The 12,295-nt window shown below is 40.3% G+C and overlaps 1 protein-coding gene across 1 annotated transcript in view; it reads right to left on the bottom strand.

The window, feature by feature from the left end:
* ppara (peroxisome proliferator activated receptor alpha) overlaps positions 1–12,295 on the bottom strand; it is a 44,513-nt gene that overhangs the window by 28,824 nt on the left and 3,394 nt on the right. The gene's annotated exons all lie outside the window — the stretch shown is intronic.

Raw genomic sequence — 12,295 nt, 5'->3', positions numbered from 1 at the left:
AACATTAGATTCCCACAATACAATAATCCTAGTGCTGAGTCAAAGCAAACAGGGAAGGTGCTTCAGGAGCTGCACCTGAAGTTCCTCTTTAATGGACGTCATCTCTAATTGAATTGCCATAGCTCAATACCATGCAAATCTCTAAACTGTCTGGAACTATGTATAATTTCAGGACTCCCTGGTTCTTTTGTGCTGAACATTGCCATGTTATTACCAAAACATAAGCTTTAATGATGCTAAATGACACAGTACATGCCATACAACAAAGAAAACTATCCCTTTAGATCAGAGGTTCCCAACCTGTGATCCGTGGACCACAAGTACTAAAATATGGTCCACGGCCTCACCGTTACTACTATGGATAACAACACAGCCCAACCAAAAACGTTTTTCCTGGTGACTTTGTTTTCAGGCCTGTTCCTGGGGTTATTTGGGGCGCTGATTCAGAAAATTGTATTGGACAGACCATATCAGCTCTAGATTATTAAATATGGTTTTCTGTGGGCAAGCAGATGGCAACTGCTGGATGGCATATATTCTGTATCAGAAACTAGAGCTGATGTGGTCTATCCAATGCAATTTTCTGAATCAGCACCCCAAATAACCAAAATGAATCTAAAGTTGACCAAAACCAGATTTTTAATCCTTTTGGTACTAATGTTGGAGAGTGGTACCTGTTCAAAGTGGTCCCTGGTCAAAAAAAAAAGAAAAGAAAAGAGGTTGGGAACCACTGCTTTAGCTGATGGTAGCCAGTGTCCCCTCATAGACAATGGTAGAATTGGGTCCCTGAAATATTAAAATGCTCATTTCGGAATATATGGGTTGCTTTTAGGCTGGGGGGTCCTCTCTCAGGTCTAGGCCATGGATAGTCTGAGCAGAATTTGGAAATTGATTCTACCATTGGTTGTGAGGGGATGTGTGCATTTGTGTGTCCCTGCTGGTTCCGCTGGACCTCTCAGCGGCCTTCGATACCGTCGATCACGGTATCCTTCTGGGACACCTTGCGGGGATGGGGCTTGGAGGTACTGCTTTGCAGTGGCTCCACTCATTCCTGGAGGGTCGGTCCCAGATGGTGTGATTGGGGGACGCCTGCTCGGCCCCACAACCGTTGATTTCTGGGGTCCCTCAGGGCTCTGTCTTGTCTCCCATGTTGTTTAACATCTACATGAAGCCGCTGGGAGAGATTATCAGGAGTTTCGGGGTCCGGTATCATCTGTACGCAGATGATGTCCAGCTCTGTCACTCCTTTCCACCTGTTACTAAGGAGGCTATCCAGGTCCTGAACCGGTGCTTGGCTGCTGTGTTGGACTGGATGAGGGCCAACAAATTGAAATTGAATCCAGACAAGACAGAGGTCCGCCTGGTCAGTCAGAAGGCTGAACAGGGTATAGGGTTACAGCCTGTGCTGGATGGGGTCACAATCCCCCTGAAAGTACAGGTTCGCAGTCTGGGGGTGATCCTAGACTCACCGTTGAGCCTGGAACCCCAGGTCTCAGCGGTGGCTAGGGGAGCCTTTGCACAGTTAAAACTTGTGCGCCAGCTGCGACCGTACCTTGGGAAGCCAGACTTAGCCATGGTGGTCCACGCTCTTGTTACATCCCGTTTAGACTACTGCAACGCACTCTACGTGGGGCTGCCTTTGAAGACTGCTCAGAAGCTTCAATTAGTCCAACGGGAGGCTGCCAGGTTAATAACTGGAGTGGTGTACAGGGAGCGTACCACTTCTCTGTTACGCCAGCTCCACTGGCTGCCGATTAGCTACCGAGCACAATTCAAGGTGCTGGCTTTAGCCTATAAAGCTCTAAACGGTTCCGGCCCAGCTTATCTGTCCGAACGTGTCTCCCGCTACGACCCACCTCGAAGCTTAAGATCTTCAGATGAGGCCCTGCTCGCGGTCCTGTCAGCCTCACAGGTGCGGCTGGCGGGGACGAGAGACAGGGCTTTTTCAGTAGTGGCTCCCCGCCTATGGAACGCCCTCCCCAGTGAAGTCAGGCAGGCTCCCTCCCTCCTATCCTTCCGTAGGAAGGTTAAAACATGGTTGTGGGGCCAGGCTTTTGAATAATAATTAGCAGCGTTAATTACCATTATGTACGCTGGAACTCAATTGACAGACCCACTTTTTTAAACCTGAACACGCCTATCTGTATTTTATAATGCGTTTTATGAATGTCCTATGTAAGTTAATAATTTTTTAACTGATTTATAGTGTATTGCAAAATTTTTATATATGCGTTTTATTGTAAGCCACCCTGAGTCCCCTGTTGGGTGAGAAGGGCAGGATATAAATATTGTAATAAATAAATAAATAAATAAATTGTCACTGAAAGGATGCCTCTCAGCTGTATATCATCTCTTGTATAATGTACTATCAATTAAAATTATACTATAGAAGCAACTGTGTTAGTATTCATCAACAAAAGAAGCCTGGCACTATACCCAGTTCCAAAATGAGACTGTTTTCTACCCACAAGGGATCCTGGATTTTCTTTTACACGTTTATTTTACTGTACTTTGGTTTTCTATCTTTTTTCTCCTTTAAATAATTTCTGTAGTTCTTATTGCAGTTTTTAAAAAAATGAACACCAAAATGAAATAAAAACTTCTTTCCAAATATGGAGCTTAATTCTTCCATTAATATTTCCTGGATAAGAGCCTTCTCTGAAGAACATAACAAATGGGGAGGACAATATACAGGCTGCAATTTTTCAGTTAATTGGACCACATGCCATTTAGGACTTTAAATCAGCACCAATGTAAAATTCTTCAAGAATCACTGTGATACAGTTTCTTCTAAAGACATTAGTTGTCCATTTCCCACACTTCTCCCAAGTTCAGGGGCGGCTCAAGCGTTACGCAAAGTACGCAATTGCGGAAGGTGCGATCCACTAGAGAGTGCCACTGGCAGGCTGCCGGAGCAGGTCCCTGCAACACACCTCGGCTTTCTCAAAGTCCCGGGCCTTTGCCGGAGGGAAGAGTTTCCTCCCTCCAACAAAGGCCCGGCCAAGGGAAACCCGGGGCATGTTGCGGTGACACTCTCCCGCCCCGGCAGCCCCGAGCTGAGGTCCTCCTCAGCGGTGCACTGGAGGTGATCTGCCAGGGCTGGCTGCACGACCTGCAGCTCCAGCACGCCGCCCAGCTGCCCCTCTGTGCCCGCCTGGCCCTCCTCTGCTACGAGGACCTGCGTGACCCCTGCGGACAGCTGCACCGCCTCCTCTGCTTCGGCAACCCTTGCCCTCGTACCCTCTCGCCCCTCTCACATTCGGCCCTCTCTGCCCTCATGCCCCTGGACATGACCTGAGGGCAGGCCCCCGAGCCCGCTGCCCCACCCGTGCCCTTCCTGGACTCCGCCCGTGACGCCCAGCACACCCTTCGTGCCTGGAAGGAGCGCCTCAGACGCGTGCAGGTTCGGCAGGTCGATCGGGTCTGCCCCTCTACCATGCACCTTCTTGGGGACCCACTTAGCTGCGAAGACAAGGCAGGTAGGAGCCCCGTTCCTAACATTTTGCCAGGTGTGTCTCCAGGGCAGGCCTGGGCCAACTTGGCAGCTGGGGGGGGGGGGGGAGGAAAGGTTGCTGTGAGTTTTTCGGGCTGCCTGGCCATGTTTCAGAAGCTTTCTTTCCTGAAGGTTAACCCACAGGATGGCAGGCATCCTCAGAGGTTGTGAGGTCTGTTGGAATCGAGGCAAGTGAGGTTTACATATCTGTGGAATGAAGTCCAGGGTGGGAGAAAGAAAGAACTCTTGTCTGTTGGAGGCAGGTGTGAATGTTTCAATTGCCCACCTTGATTAGCATTGAATAGCTTTTCAGCTTCAAAGCTTGGCTGCTTCCTGCCTGGGGAAATCCTTTGTTGGGATGATTTATTATTATATTATTATTAGGCCTTGCTCCTGGGAAGGTTCCTCCGCAGTGGCTCCCTACCTATCTATCTACCTTGCCACATTTTCTCCATATTGTGTGTATGTGTACGTTTATATAAGATATATATATATATACACACACACACACAAACACATATGCAGGGACCATATGTGCCATATATGTGTGTATATGTGTGTGTGTGTATACAGTAGAGTCACACTTATCCAACATTCACTTATCCAACGTTCTGGATTATCCAACGCAGTCTGCCTCCCATCCAGACCCACAGCTGTTTCTCTAGGCAGTAAGGACTGAACTTTTTACTGATTTGATTTCTGAAAATGCAGTTACTGGAAGTTAATTTTATGCAATTCTATCTCTATTTGTAGTCAATGTTTTAGTAGCTAATGTTTTTGTAGTCAATGTTTTCAATACATTGTGATGTTTTGGTGCTAAATTTGTAAATACAGTAATTACTACATAACATCGAACTGCTTTTTCTGTTGATTTCTTGTAAAACATGATGTTTTGATGCTTATTTTGTAAAATCATAATGTAATTTGATGTTTAATAGACTTTTCCTTAACCCTTCCTTATTTTCCAATATTTTTGCTTATCCAACGTTCTGCCGGCCCGTTTTTGTTGGATAAGTGAGACTCTACTGTGTATATATATATATATATATATATATGTGTTACACACACACACACACACACACACATATTCTGTTCACCTCTACCTCCTATCTTTTATTTTTCAGTGATTGGTTTGCCGGGGGGGGGGGGGACTATTGCTTGCTTACACTTGAAAATTACCTAGGGCCCAGGTTCTAGCCTTATGTTTCTAGCAGTAGCCTGGTTCATAGAAATTAAGAAAAAGAAACATCCTGGTATGCATACAAGTCAGAAAGAAACCTTTACCTATTTTATTTTTGCATATTGGACTGCTGATAAAAGCACGGGAGTGCGGACTAGAAAAAGAAAGGGGGTGATCCAAGCAGAAACCCCATGTTAAGAAGAAATTCAGGAGAATATTATGAATTCGGGAGAATATCCCATTGGCTGATAATGGAAGTAGAGAGATCAAATGAAACCCACCAGATCTGACTGGGCTGTGTACTGATTTTAAAGTCACAGGATTCAGCTACAATCACAGCATTATCAAAAAATAAGTACATGTTTAATCAACATGTTATTATTTTTTACTGTGCTTTAACTTCTCCAAGCATAGGGATCAGATGGATTAGAAGCCAAAGTATAATTAAAGGTGAAATCTTATGAGTGCGTTCACATGTTTTCTTTAGAAGTGTCTGCAAAAATCCTACCTTTATTCCAGGTTTTCCAGTTAAAGCATTTTCCTTCTTATACAGTATTAGCACACAGCTTTCACTAATTCCATAAAAAAGCTAAAACACACATATAAGTATGTAGGTCCTTTTGGTCTCAATACTATATATGCATCCTATTCTGTTCCTGGGGTTATTTAGGGCATTGATTCACAAAACTGCGTTGGATTTAACTGCGTTAAATATGGTTATGATTTTCCATGAGAGAGCAGATGGCACCTGGTAAATGGTATATGTTCTTTATCTCAAAAAACTATAGGTGATGGGGGAAAACTGGCAGCATTTTTGGAATCATCAGGTCAAATATATCCAGAAACAGGGCTAATATTTGAGGCCCCAGAATGTGAGTTGGCCAGTGATTGAACCAAGTAAATACTTAGTTTAGAAACCATTATCATAGAAAGGATAAGTCTGTGAGTATTATACAGGCAATAATTAAAATTATACATTTAACAAAAATGCCTTTTGAGTCCATACGTGATGAAAAAAATGACTCATTTCCACCCCTATAAAAAAATACATATCTACAAAGTAAAATAGGTTTTACTTCTCAGAAACCCCATTTAAAAACACTAACAGTATTCCAAAATCAAAATGTTGTCTCACAAATGCAATCAAAAGATAAATGTATTTTACATTCTGATGATATGGTGCACACAAACAGAGTGGTGTAATAATGTGTCCTTGCAATATCAGTCACACCCTTAAGGCAGACATTTTATTTTCATATATTAAATTGGTTGTTTTAAGATTAACACACACCCTAACTTCAAGAGAGCTAAAGTAAATAATTACCTGATTAATTCCATTCCTTTAAGCACCTATCCCAAAGGGGAAAACAAATGGAAACTCAACACTCAAGAAACTCCAATACCTTCATAAAATGTACTGCTAATCCTAAATAAATAACAATTATAGTTCCATTAATCCTACTCTATATCAAAGGAAAAGATTCCAAACATTAAATTTGCAACTAAATTTTAATTCATATTCTATTTGAAGGTCTCTGAGTATATTAACACAGAACAACCAAAAGGGTGTTTTATAGCCTAATCAGTGAGGACACACAGACTTCTAGGGAGAAATAAAATGTATTTATAGTTCCATGTGACTTTGAGAGCTATATTGTGAAAAGGGCAGGTTACAAAATAATTAAATAAATATAGTCAATATATATTTTGCCCCCCAAGCTGTTGTTATAATCCAACTCTCAAAAGTTCTAGCTGGCACAGTCAATAGCAAGAGGTGATAGAAAATGTAGCCTTGCAACTACCTGAGAATCACAAATTGCACATTCTTAAGTAATCACTAATATAGGCCTTATGAAATAAGGCCTATATTACTGATTACCCTGGAATAAGAGCCATGTAATCACAAGATAATTAATCTAATCACTACTCTGACGCCATAACTTTCTAACACCAAAAGCCTAATAATTTGGAGGTAACAAAAAGGACAACAAATAGTTAAAATCTGAAGGAAAAGCAAAGCAAGATTAACATACTCTATCCTCACAAATCCTCCATTTCAAAATCCCTGCTCCACTGGAGCAAATGAGATACAGTGCAAGGCACAAGTAACTTGGCAAAACGTTTCTTTCTACATCCCCGAATAACTATGCCACTCTTTCCCAATTTGGAAATGGGGAGGGGAGGAAAAAGAATATGCAGAGTACTTGGATCAGACAAAGAGGGAGACTGAGAAAAATGTCAGATTCTAAAATACATTTTGCTATCGGAGATAAATAATAAACAACAGAACAGAGAAATCACTAATCACACGTAAACCAAGCCTTACTCACATTTACATGTTGGAACAAATTTATTGTAGAAACAAAGTTCCAATTACAAATTATCAATTTATAATGTGCAATGTAGACCTATCAAAGTAATACTAAATTTAGTTATGACTTAAAAATTCTGCATGCATGAATATGTATGTGCATGCACTAAAGACAGGGGTTTTTTGTATCAGGAGCAACTTGAGAAACTGCAAGTCGCTTCTGGTGTGAGAGAATTGGCCATGTGCAAGGATGTTGCCTAGGGGATGCCTAGATATTTTACCATCCTGTGGGAGGATTCTCTCATGTCTCTGCATGGGAAGCTGGAGCTGACAGACAGGAGCTCACCCCACTTTCCAGATTCGAACTGCCAACCTTTTGGTCAGCGGTCCTGCTGGCACAAAGGTTTAACCCATTGCGCCACTGGAGGCTCTCGGTGCAAATAGTTGAAATAGCATGTAATTCCAAAGTCCTGTTATCTGAATGCTACTAAGTCAGCCTAGGATTTGTATGAGCAGGAAATTACTGGTATTATTCATATTCTAATACCTTCACAAAATGTACCGTTATTAAAAATACAGGATATATCAATTTAGTTCCATGTTCTTCCATGGACTCTGAATAATTTTAGAACTATAGTTTCCAAGAATGCTCAGTGAAGAGAGTAGAGGCATAGGAGAAGAAAATAAATTTGCAAGTTAAGACAATGCACCACAAAATAGAAGGAAGTCAATTTTATGTAATCGTATTGTACTATGTGTTGTTTATTCTTTTTATGTTTCCTGTTATGTCGTTATTTTATGTGGTTTGTCATTTTATGATTTAGGGTCTCTCTTTTTCTTCGTCTTCTTTGGGGTTTTTTTGGGGGGGGGTTGCCTTTTTTTCTCACACTTGTATGTACTTGTATTTATGTCTCAAACTTTTGTTATATGTTTTCAATAAAAATAAATAAATAAATAAATAAATAAATGTGCAAGTTAGAACAGATACCAGAGAAATAAATCTCGGTTTTAGTAGAATAAAAACTTCATGTTATTTTGCTACAGGAAGTTTCAACTGCACACAAAAGGGACACAACAATCAAATATATAATGCAGCATCCACATGTACACATGACTATGTCTCTAATGAAATACCAGTTTTATATTCAACAGTAGCAGCTGCTGCCTGGACTGCTACAAGAAAAACAGAAATGCCTTTTATTCTTTTACAAGATATTTTCTGTTTGCCTCCAACCACTTGTGTATTGTCAAAACTGGCTTGCCATAGCTAATAAAAGTTCTTCACCTATTAATTTACATGATGTTTCTGATTTGCAACAGACTTACAACCAGGAAATACAACCAACCAATCTTTATTGTTCCGGTCAATGACCAGCATTGCTAAGAAATACAAGGACGTCACCTAAGACAAAGTCCAAAAGTGTGATAATACATAGTTAATCCATAACATCAATCACTGACTGAAGTTCTGGATCACAAGTGTAATGCCAATTTTAATTTCTCACCTCATCTTGATGAGCTATATCATGTAACTCCAGAATTTATGTAACCATTTAACTAAGCTGATCCAATAAAAATACTCTATGTATTTTGTTATCCTATCATATTTATGCTCCACCTTTCTTAAATGAATTTAGTTTATACATCAATATTATGTGACACCAATACCACATTTTACCCTTACAACACCTTTAAGAGGTAGGTTAGGTTGAGTGGCTCAAGGTCACCCTGTGAGTTTCAGTGGCTGAATGATGATGCAAACACAGAACTTATCAGGCACAGCCAACATTTAATTACTACACAACAGTTCTCAATCTAGAAGCATAGTTGAAAGACCAAAAGGCCAGAGAATCCACCCTTGTAATTGCTGATGAAATACTCTGAAATGAGTAGAGTTGTAATAGACCACATGGGCCATCCAGTCCAACCCCCTGCTATGCAAAAAAGCACAATCAAAACAGATAGCCATCCAGCCTCCACTTAAAAGCTTCCAAGGAAGGAGCTTACATCACACTCCGAAGCAGAGAGTTCCACTGTTGAACAGCTCTTACGGACAGGAAGCCCTGAAATGTTCCTAATGTTAATCGAATCTCCTTTCCTGTAATTTCTTCCAGTCTCCAGGGCAGCAGAAAACAAGTCTGCTCCCTCTTTTTTATGGCATCTTTTGAAATATTAAAACCTTTTCTTCTGCAGGATAAAAATACCCAGGTCCTCATAACACATACTTTCCAGACTTTTGATCATTTTAGTCGTCCTTCTCTGGACACATTCCACTTTTTCAATATTCTTCTCAAATTTTGGTGCCCAGAATTGGACACAGTGTTATTCCAGGTGAGTTATGCCCCACCTATTATGCCCAAAGCATAATAGAGAGGCACCATGACTTCCCTTGATCTAAACACTATATTTCTTTTGATGCAGCCCAAAATCCCATTGACTTTTTAGCTGCTGTATCACATTGTTGGCTCATCTTCAACTTGTTGTCTATTAAGACTCCAAGATCTTTTTGCATTTACTACTGTCGAGCCAGGCATCACCCATCTTATAACTATATTTTTTTCTGTATATTTTTCTATAACTGTATATCCTATATTTTTTCTGACTAAGTGTAGTATCTTTCTCCTTGTTGACATTTTAGTTTTGTCCCAGCTCTCTAATCTATTAAGGTTGTTTTGAATTCTGATCCTGTCCTCTGGAGTATTAGCTATCCCTCCTAACTTGGTGTTGTCTGCAAATTTGATGAATGCCCTTTAAACCTTCATCCAAGTATTCATAAAGATTCATCCAATTCATAAAGATGCTGAACACTACTGGGCCCAGGACTGAACCCTGCGGCACTAGTCACTTCTTTCCAGGATGAAGTAGAACCATTGGTGAGCACCCTTTGGGATCGGTCGCTTGACCAATTACAAATCCACCTAATAGTAACATTGCCAAGCCCACACTTGACTAGTTTGTTTGCAAAAAGATCATGGGGGATTTTGTCGAATGTCTTACTGAAATCAAGATATGCTATATCCACAGCAGTCCCTGCATCTACCAAGCTTGTAACACTATCAAAAAAGAAGAAAAAAGAAATAAGATTAGCCTGGCACAACTTGTTTTTAATGTTGACTTTTTGTAACCACAGCATTCTTTTCTATGTGATTATAGACAGCCTCCTTAATTATCTGCTACAGAATCTTTCCTGGTACTGATGTCAGACTGACTGGACAATAATTGTTTGGCTCCTCTTTTTCCCTTCTCGAAGATAGGGACAACATTTGCCCTTCTCTAGTTTGCTGAGACTTCTTCTGTTCTCCAAGAATTCTCAAATATTGCCAGTGGTTGTTAAATGACTTATGCTAATTCCTTCAATACTCTTGGATGTAGTTCATCTGGCCCTGAAGACTTGAATTCATTTAGAGTGACCATTCCTGAACTACTCCTTTTTTTATTTGGATTGACATTTCCCCTGTCACCTCTTTGGCTTCATACTGGTCAGGTTGAACACCAACCTCCTTTTGGAAGAAGACTGAGGCTCGGGCTGTGGCGCAGGCTGGAGAGCAGCTGCAATGAATCACTGCAATGAATCACTCTGACCAGGAGGTCATGAGTTCGAGGCCCGCTCGGAGCCATGTTTGTCTTGTCTTTGTTCTATGTTAAAAGGCATTGAATGTTTGCCTATATGTGTAATGTGATCCGCCCTGAGTCCCCTTTGGGTTGAGAGGGGCGGAATATAAATGCTGTAAATAAATAAATAAATAAATAAGAAGGTGTTGAGCAGCCCTGCCATTTCCTTTTTCTACTGACATAACTAAATAAACACTTTTTATTGTTTTTGATTTCTCTGACAAGCCTGAGCTCATTTTGCGCTTTAGCCTTTCAGACCTTTTCCTTACATATATTGGTAATTTGTTTGAATTTCTCTTTTGTGATCCCCCCCCCCCTTTCATCTCTTTTAAATCTTAGCTCAATTGAAAGTTCTTTGGACATATTTTTCTCCTTGTTGGCACTGTTGCAATTGTGCCTTCAGTATCTTACTTTTAAGAAATTCCCATCCATCAGTAACTCCCTTCTCTTTCAGTATTCCTACCCATGGGATTATATTCAGTATTTCCCTACATTTCCTGAAGTCGGCTCACCTAAAGTCTAGAATACATGTCTGACTTCTCTTAGGGCCCTTCTACACTGCCCTTTATCCCAGGATCAGATTATAGGCCAAAGCCGACACAATTCAAACGGTTCCAGCCCAGTTTACCTGTCTGAACATATATTTCTCTATGAACATCTCGGAGATTAAGATTGTCTGGGGAGGCCCTGCCTTCGGTACCACCTCCTTCGCAGGCACGATTGGTGGGGATGAGGGACAGGGCCTTCTCAGTGGTGGCCCCTCAGCTATGGAACTCCCTCCCCAGGGAAATCAGAGCAGCCCCCTCCATCCTGACCTTCAGGAAAAAACTTAAGGCATGGCTCTGGAACCAAGCTTTTGGGACGTAACTGGAGCAGTGCTATAAGTGACTATAAAACAATGTGATTGACAAATGGAATGGACCTGGATTATGTTTTTGGTTGGCGTGATTTTACTAGTTTTTCTTAATAATTCATACTTCAATTCTTTGGTTTTAATTGTAATTCTTGTTTATATGGCATCAAATTTCTGCCTGTTGTAAGGCTGCCTTGCGTCCCCTCCAGGTTGAGAAAGATGGGATATAAATATGGTGAATAAATACATAATAAATCTGCGTCCCCACTGCCCGATAACGTGGGATAAACAGATAATCTGGGATCAGATCCTGGGATAAAGAGGCAGTGTGGAAGGACCCTTAGGCCCCTTCTACACTGGCATATAATCCAGATTATTATATTTATAAATATATAATGTAAATACTTATAATATTGATAATAATATTATAATGTAATACAATATTATATTAATAATAATACAATATAATAATATTAATTATATATTATATATTAAATGTAATATTACTAATAATATTACCATATAATGATGTAGTACAATATAGTAATTTAATGCTTATATTGTGCTATGTTAATAATATATTGTATGTACATTTGATTTGTAAGACGCTCTGAGTCCCCTCCAGGGTGAGAAAAGCGGGATATAAATGTAGCAAATAAATAAATAAATAATCAAAGCAGATTATTTATTTATTTATTATTTGCGACATTTATATCCTGCCCTTCTCACCCTGAAGGGGACTCAGGGTGGTTTACAAGTATATATACATACAATATATTATATTTTATGATTATATTGCAATATTATTAGTAATATTGCATGTACTATAAATATACAATATAATCC

The sequence above is a fragment of the Anolis carolinensis genome, chromosome 5 (genome assembly GCF_035594765.1).
Source record: "Anolis carolinensis isolate JA03-04 chromosome 5, rAnoCar3.1.pri, whole genome shotgun sequence".
Lineage (NCBI taxonomy): Eukaryota > Metazoa > Chordata > Lepidosauria > Squamata > Dactyloidae > Anolis > Anolis carolinensis.
Note: the sequence above shows the minus strand (reverse complement) of the source record. Positions and strands in the feature narration are given on the sequence as shown.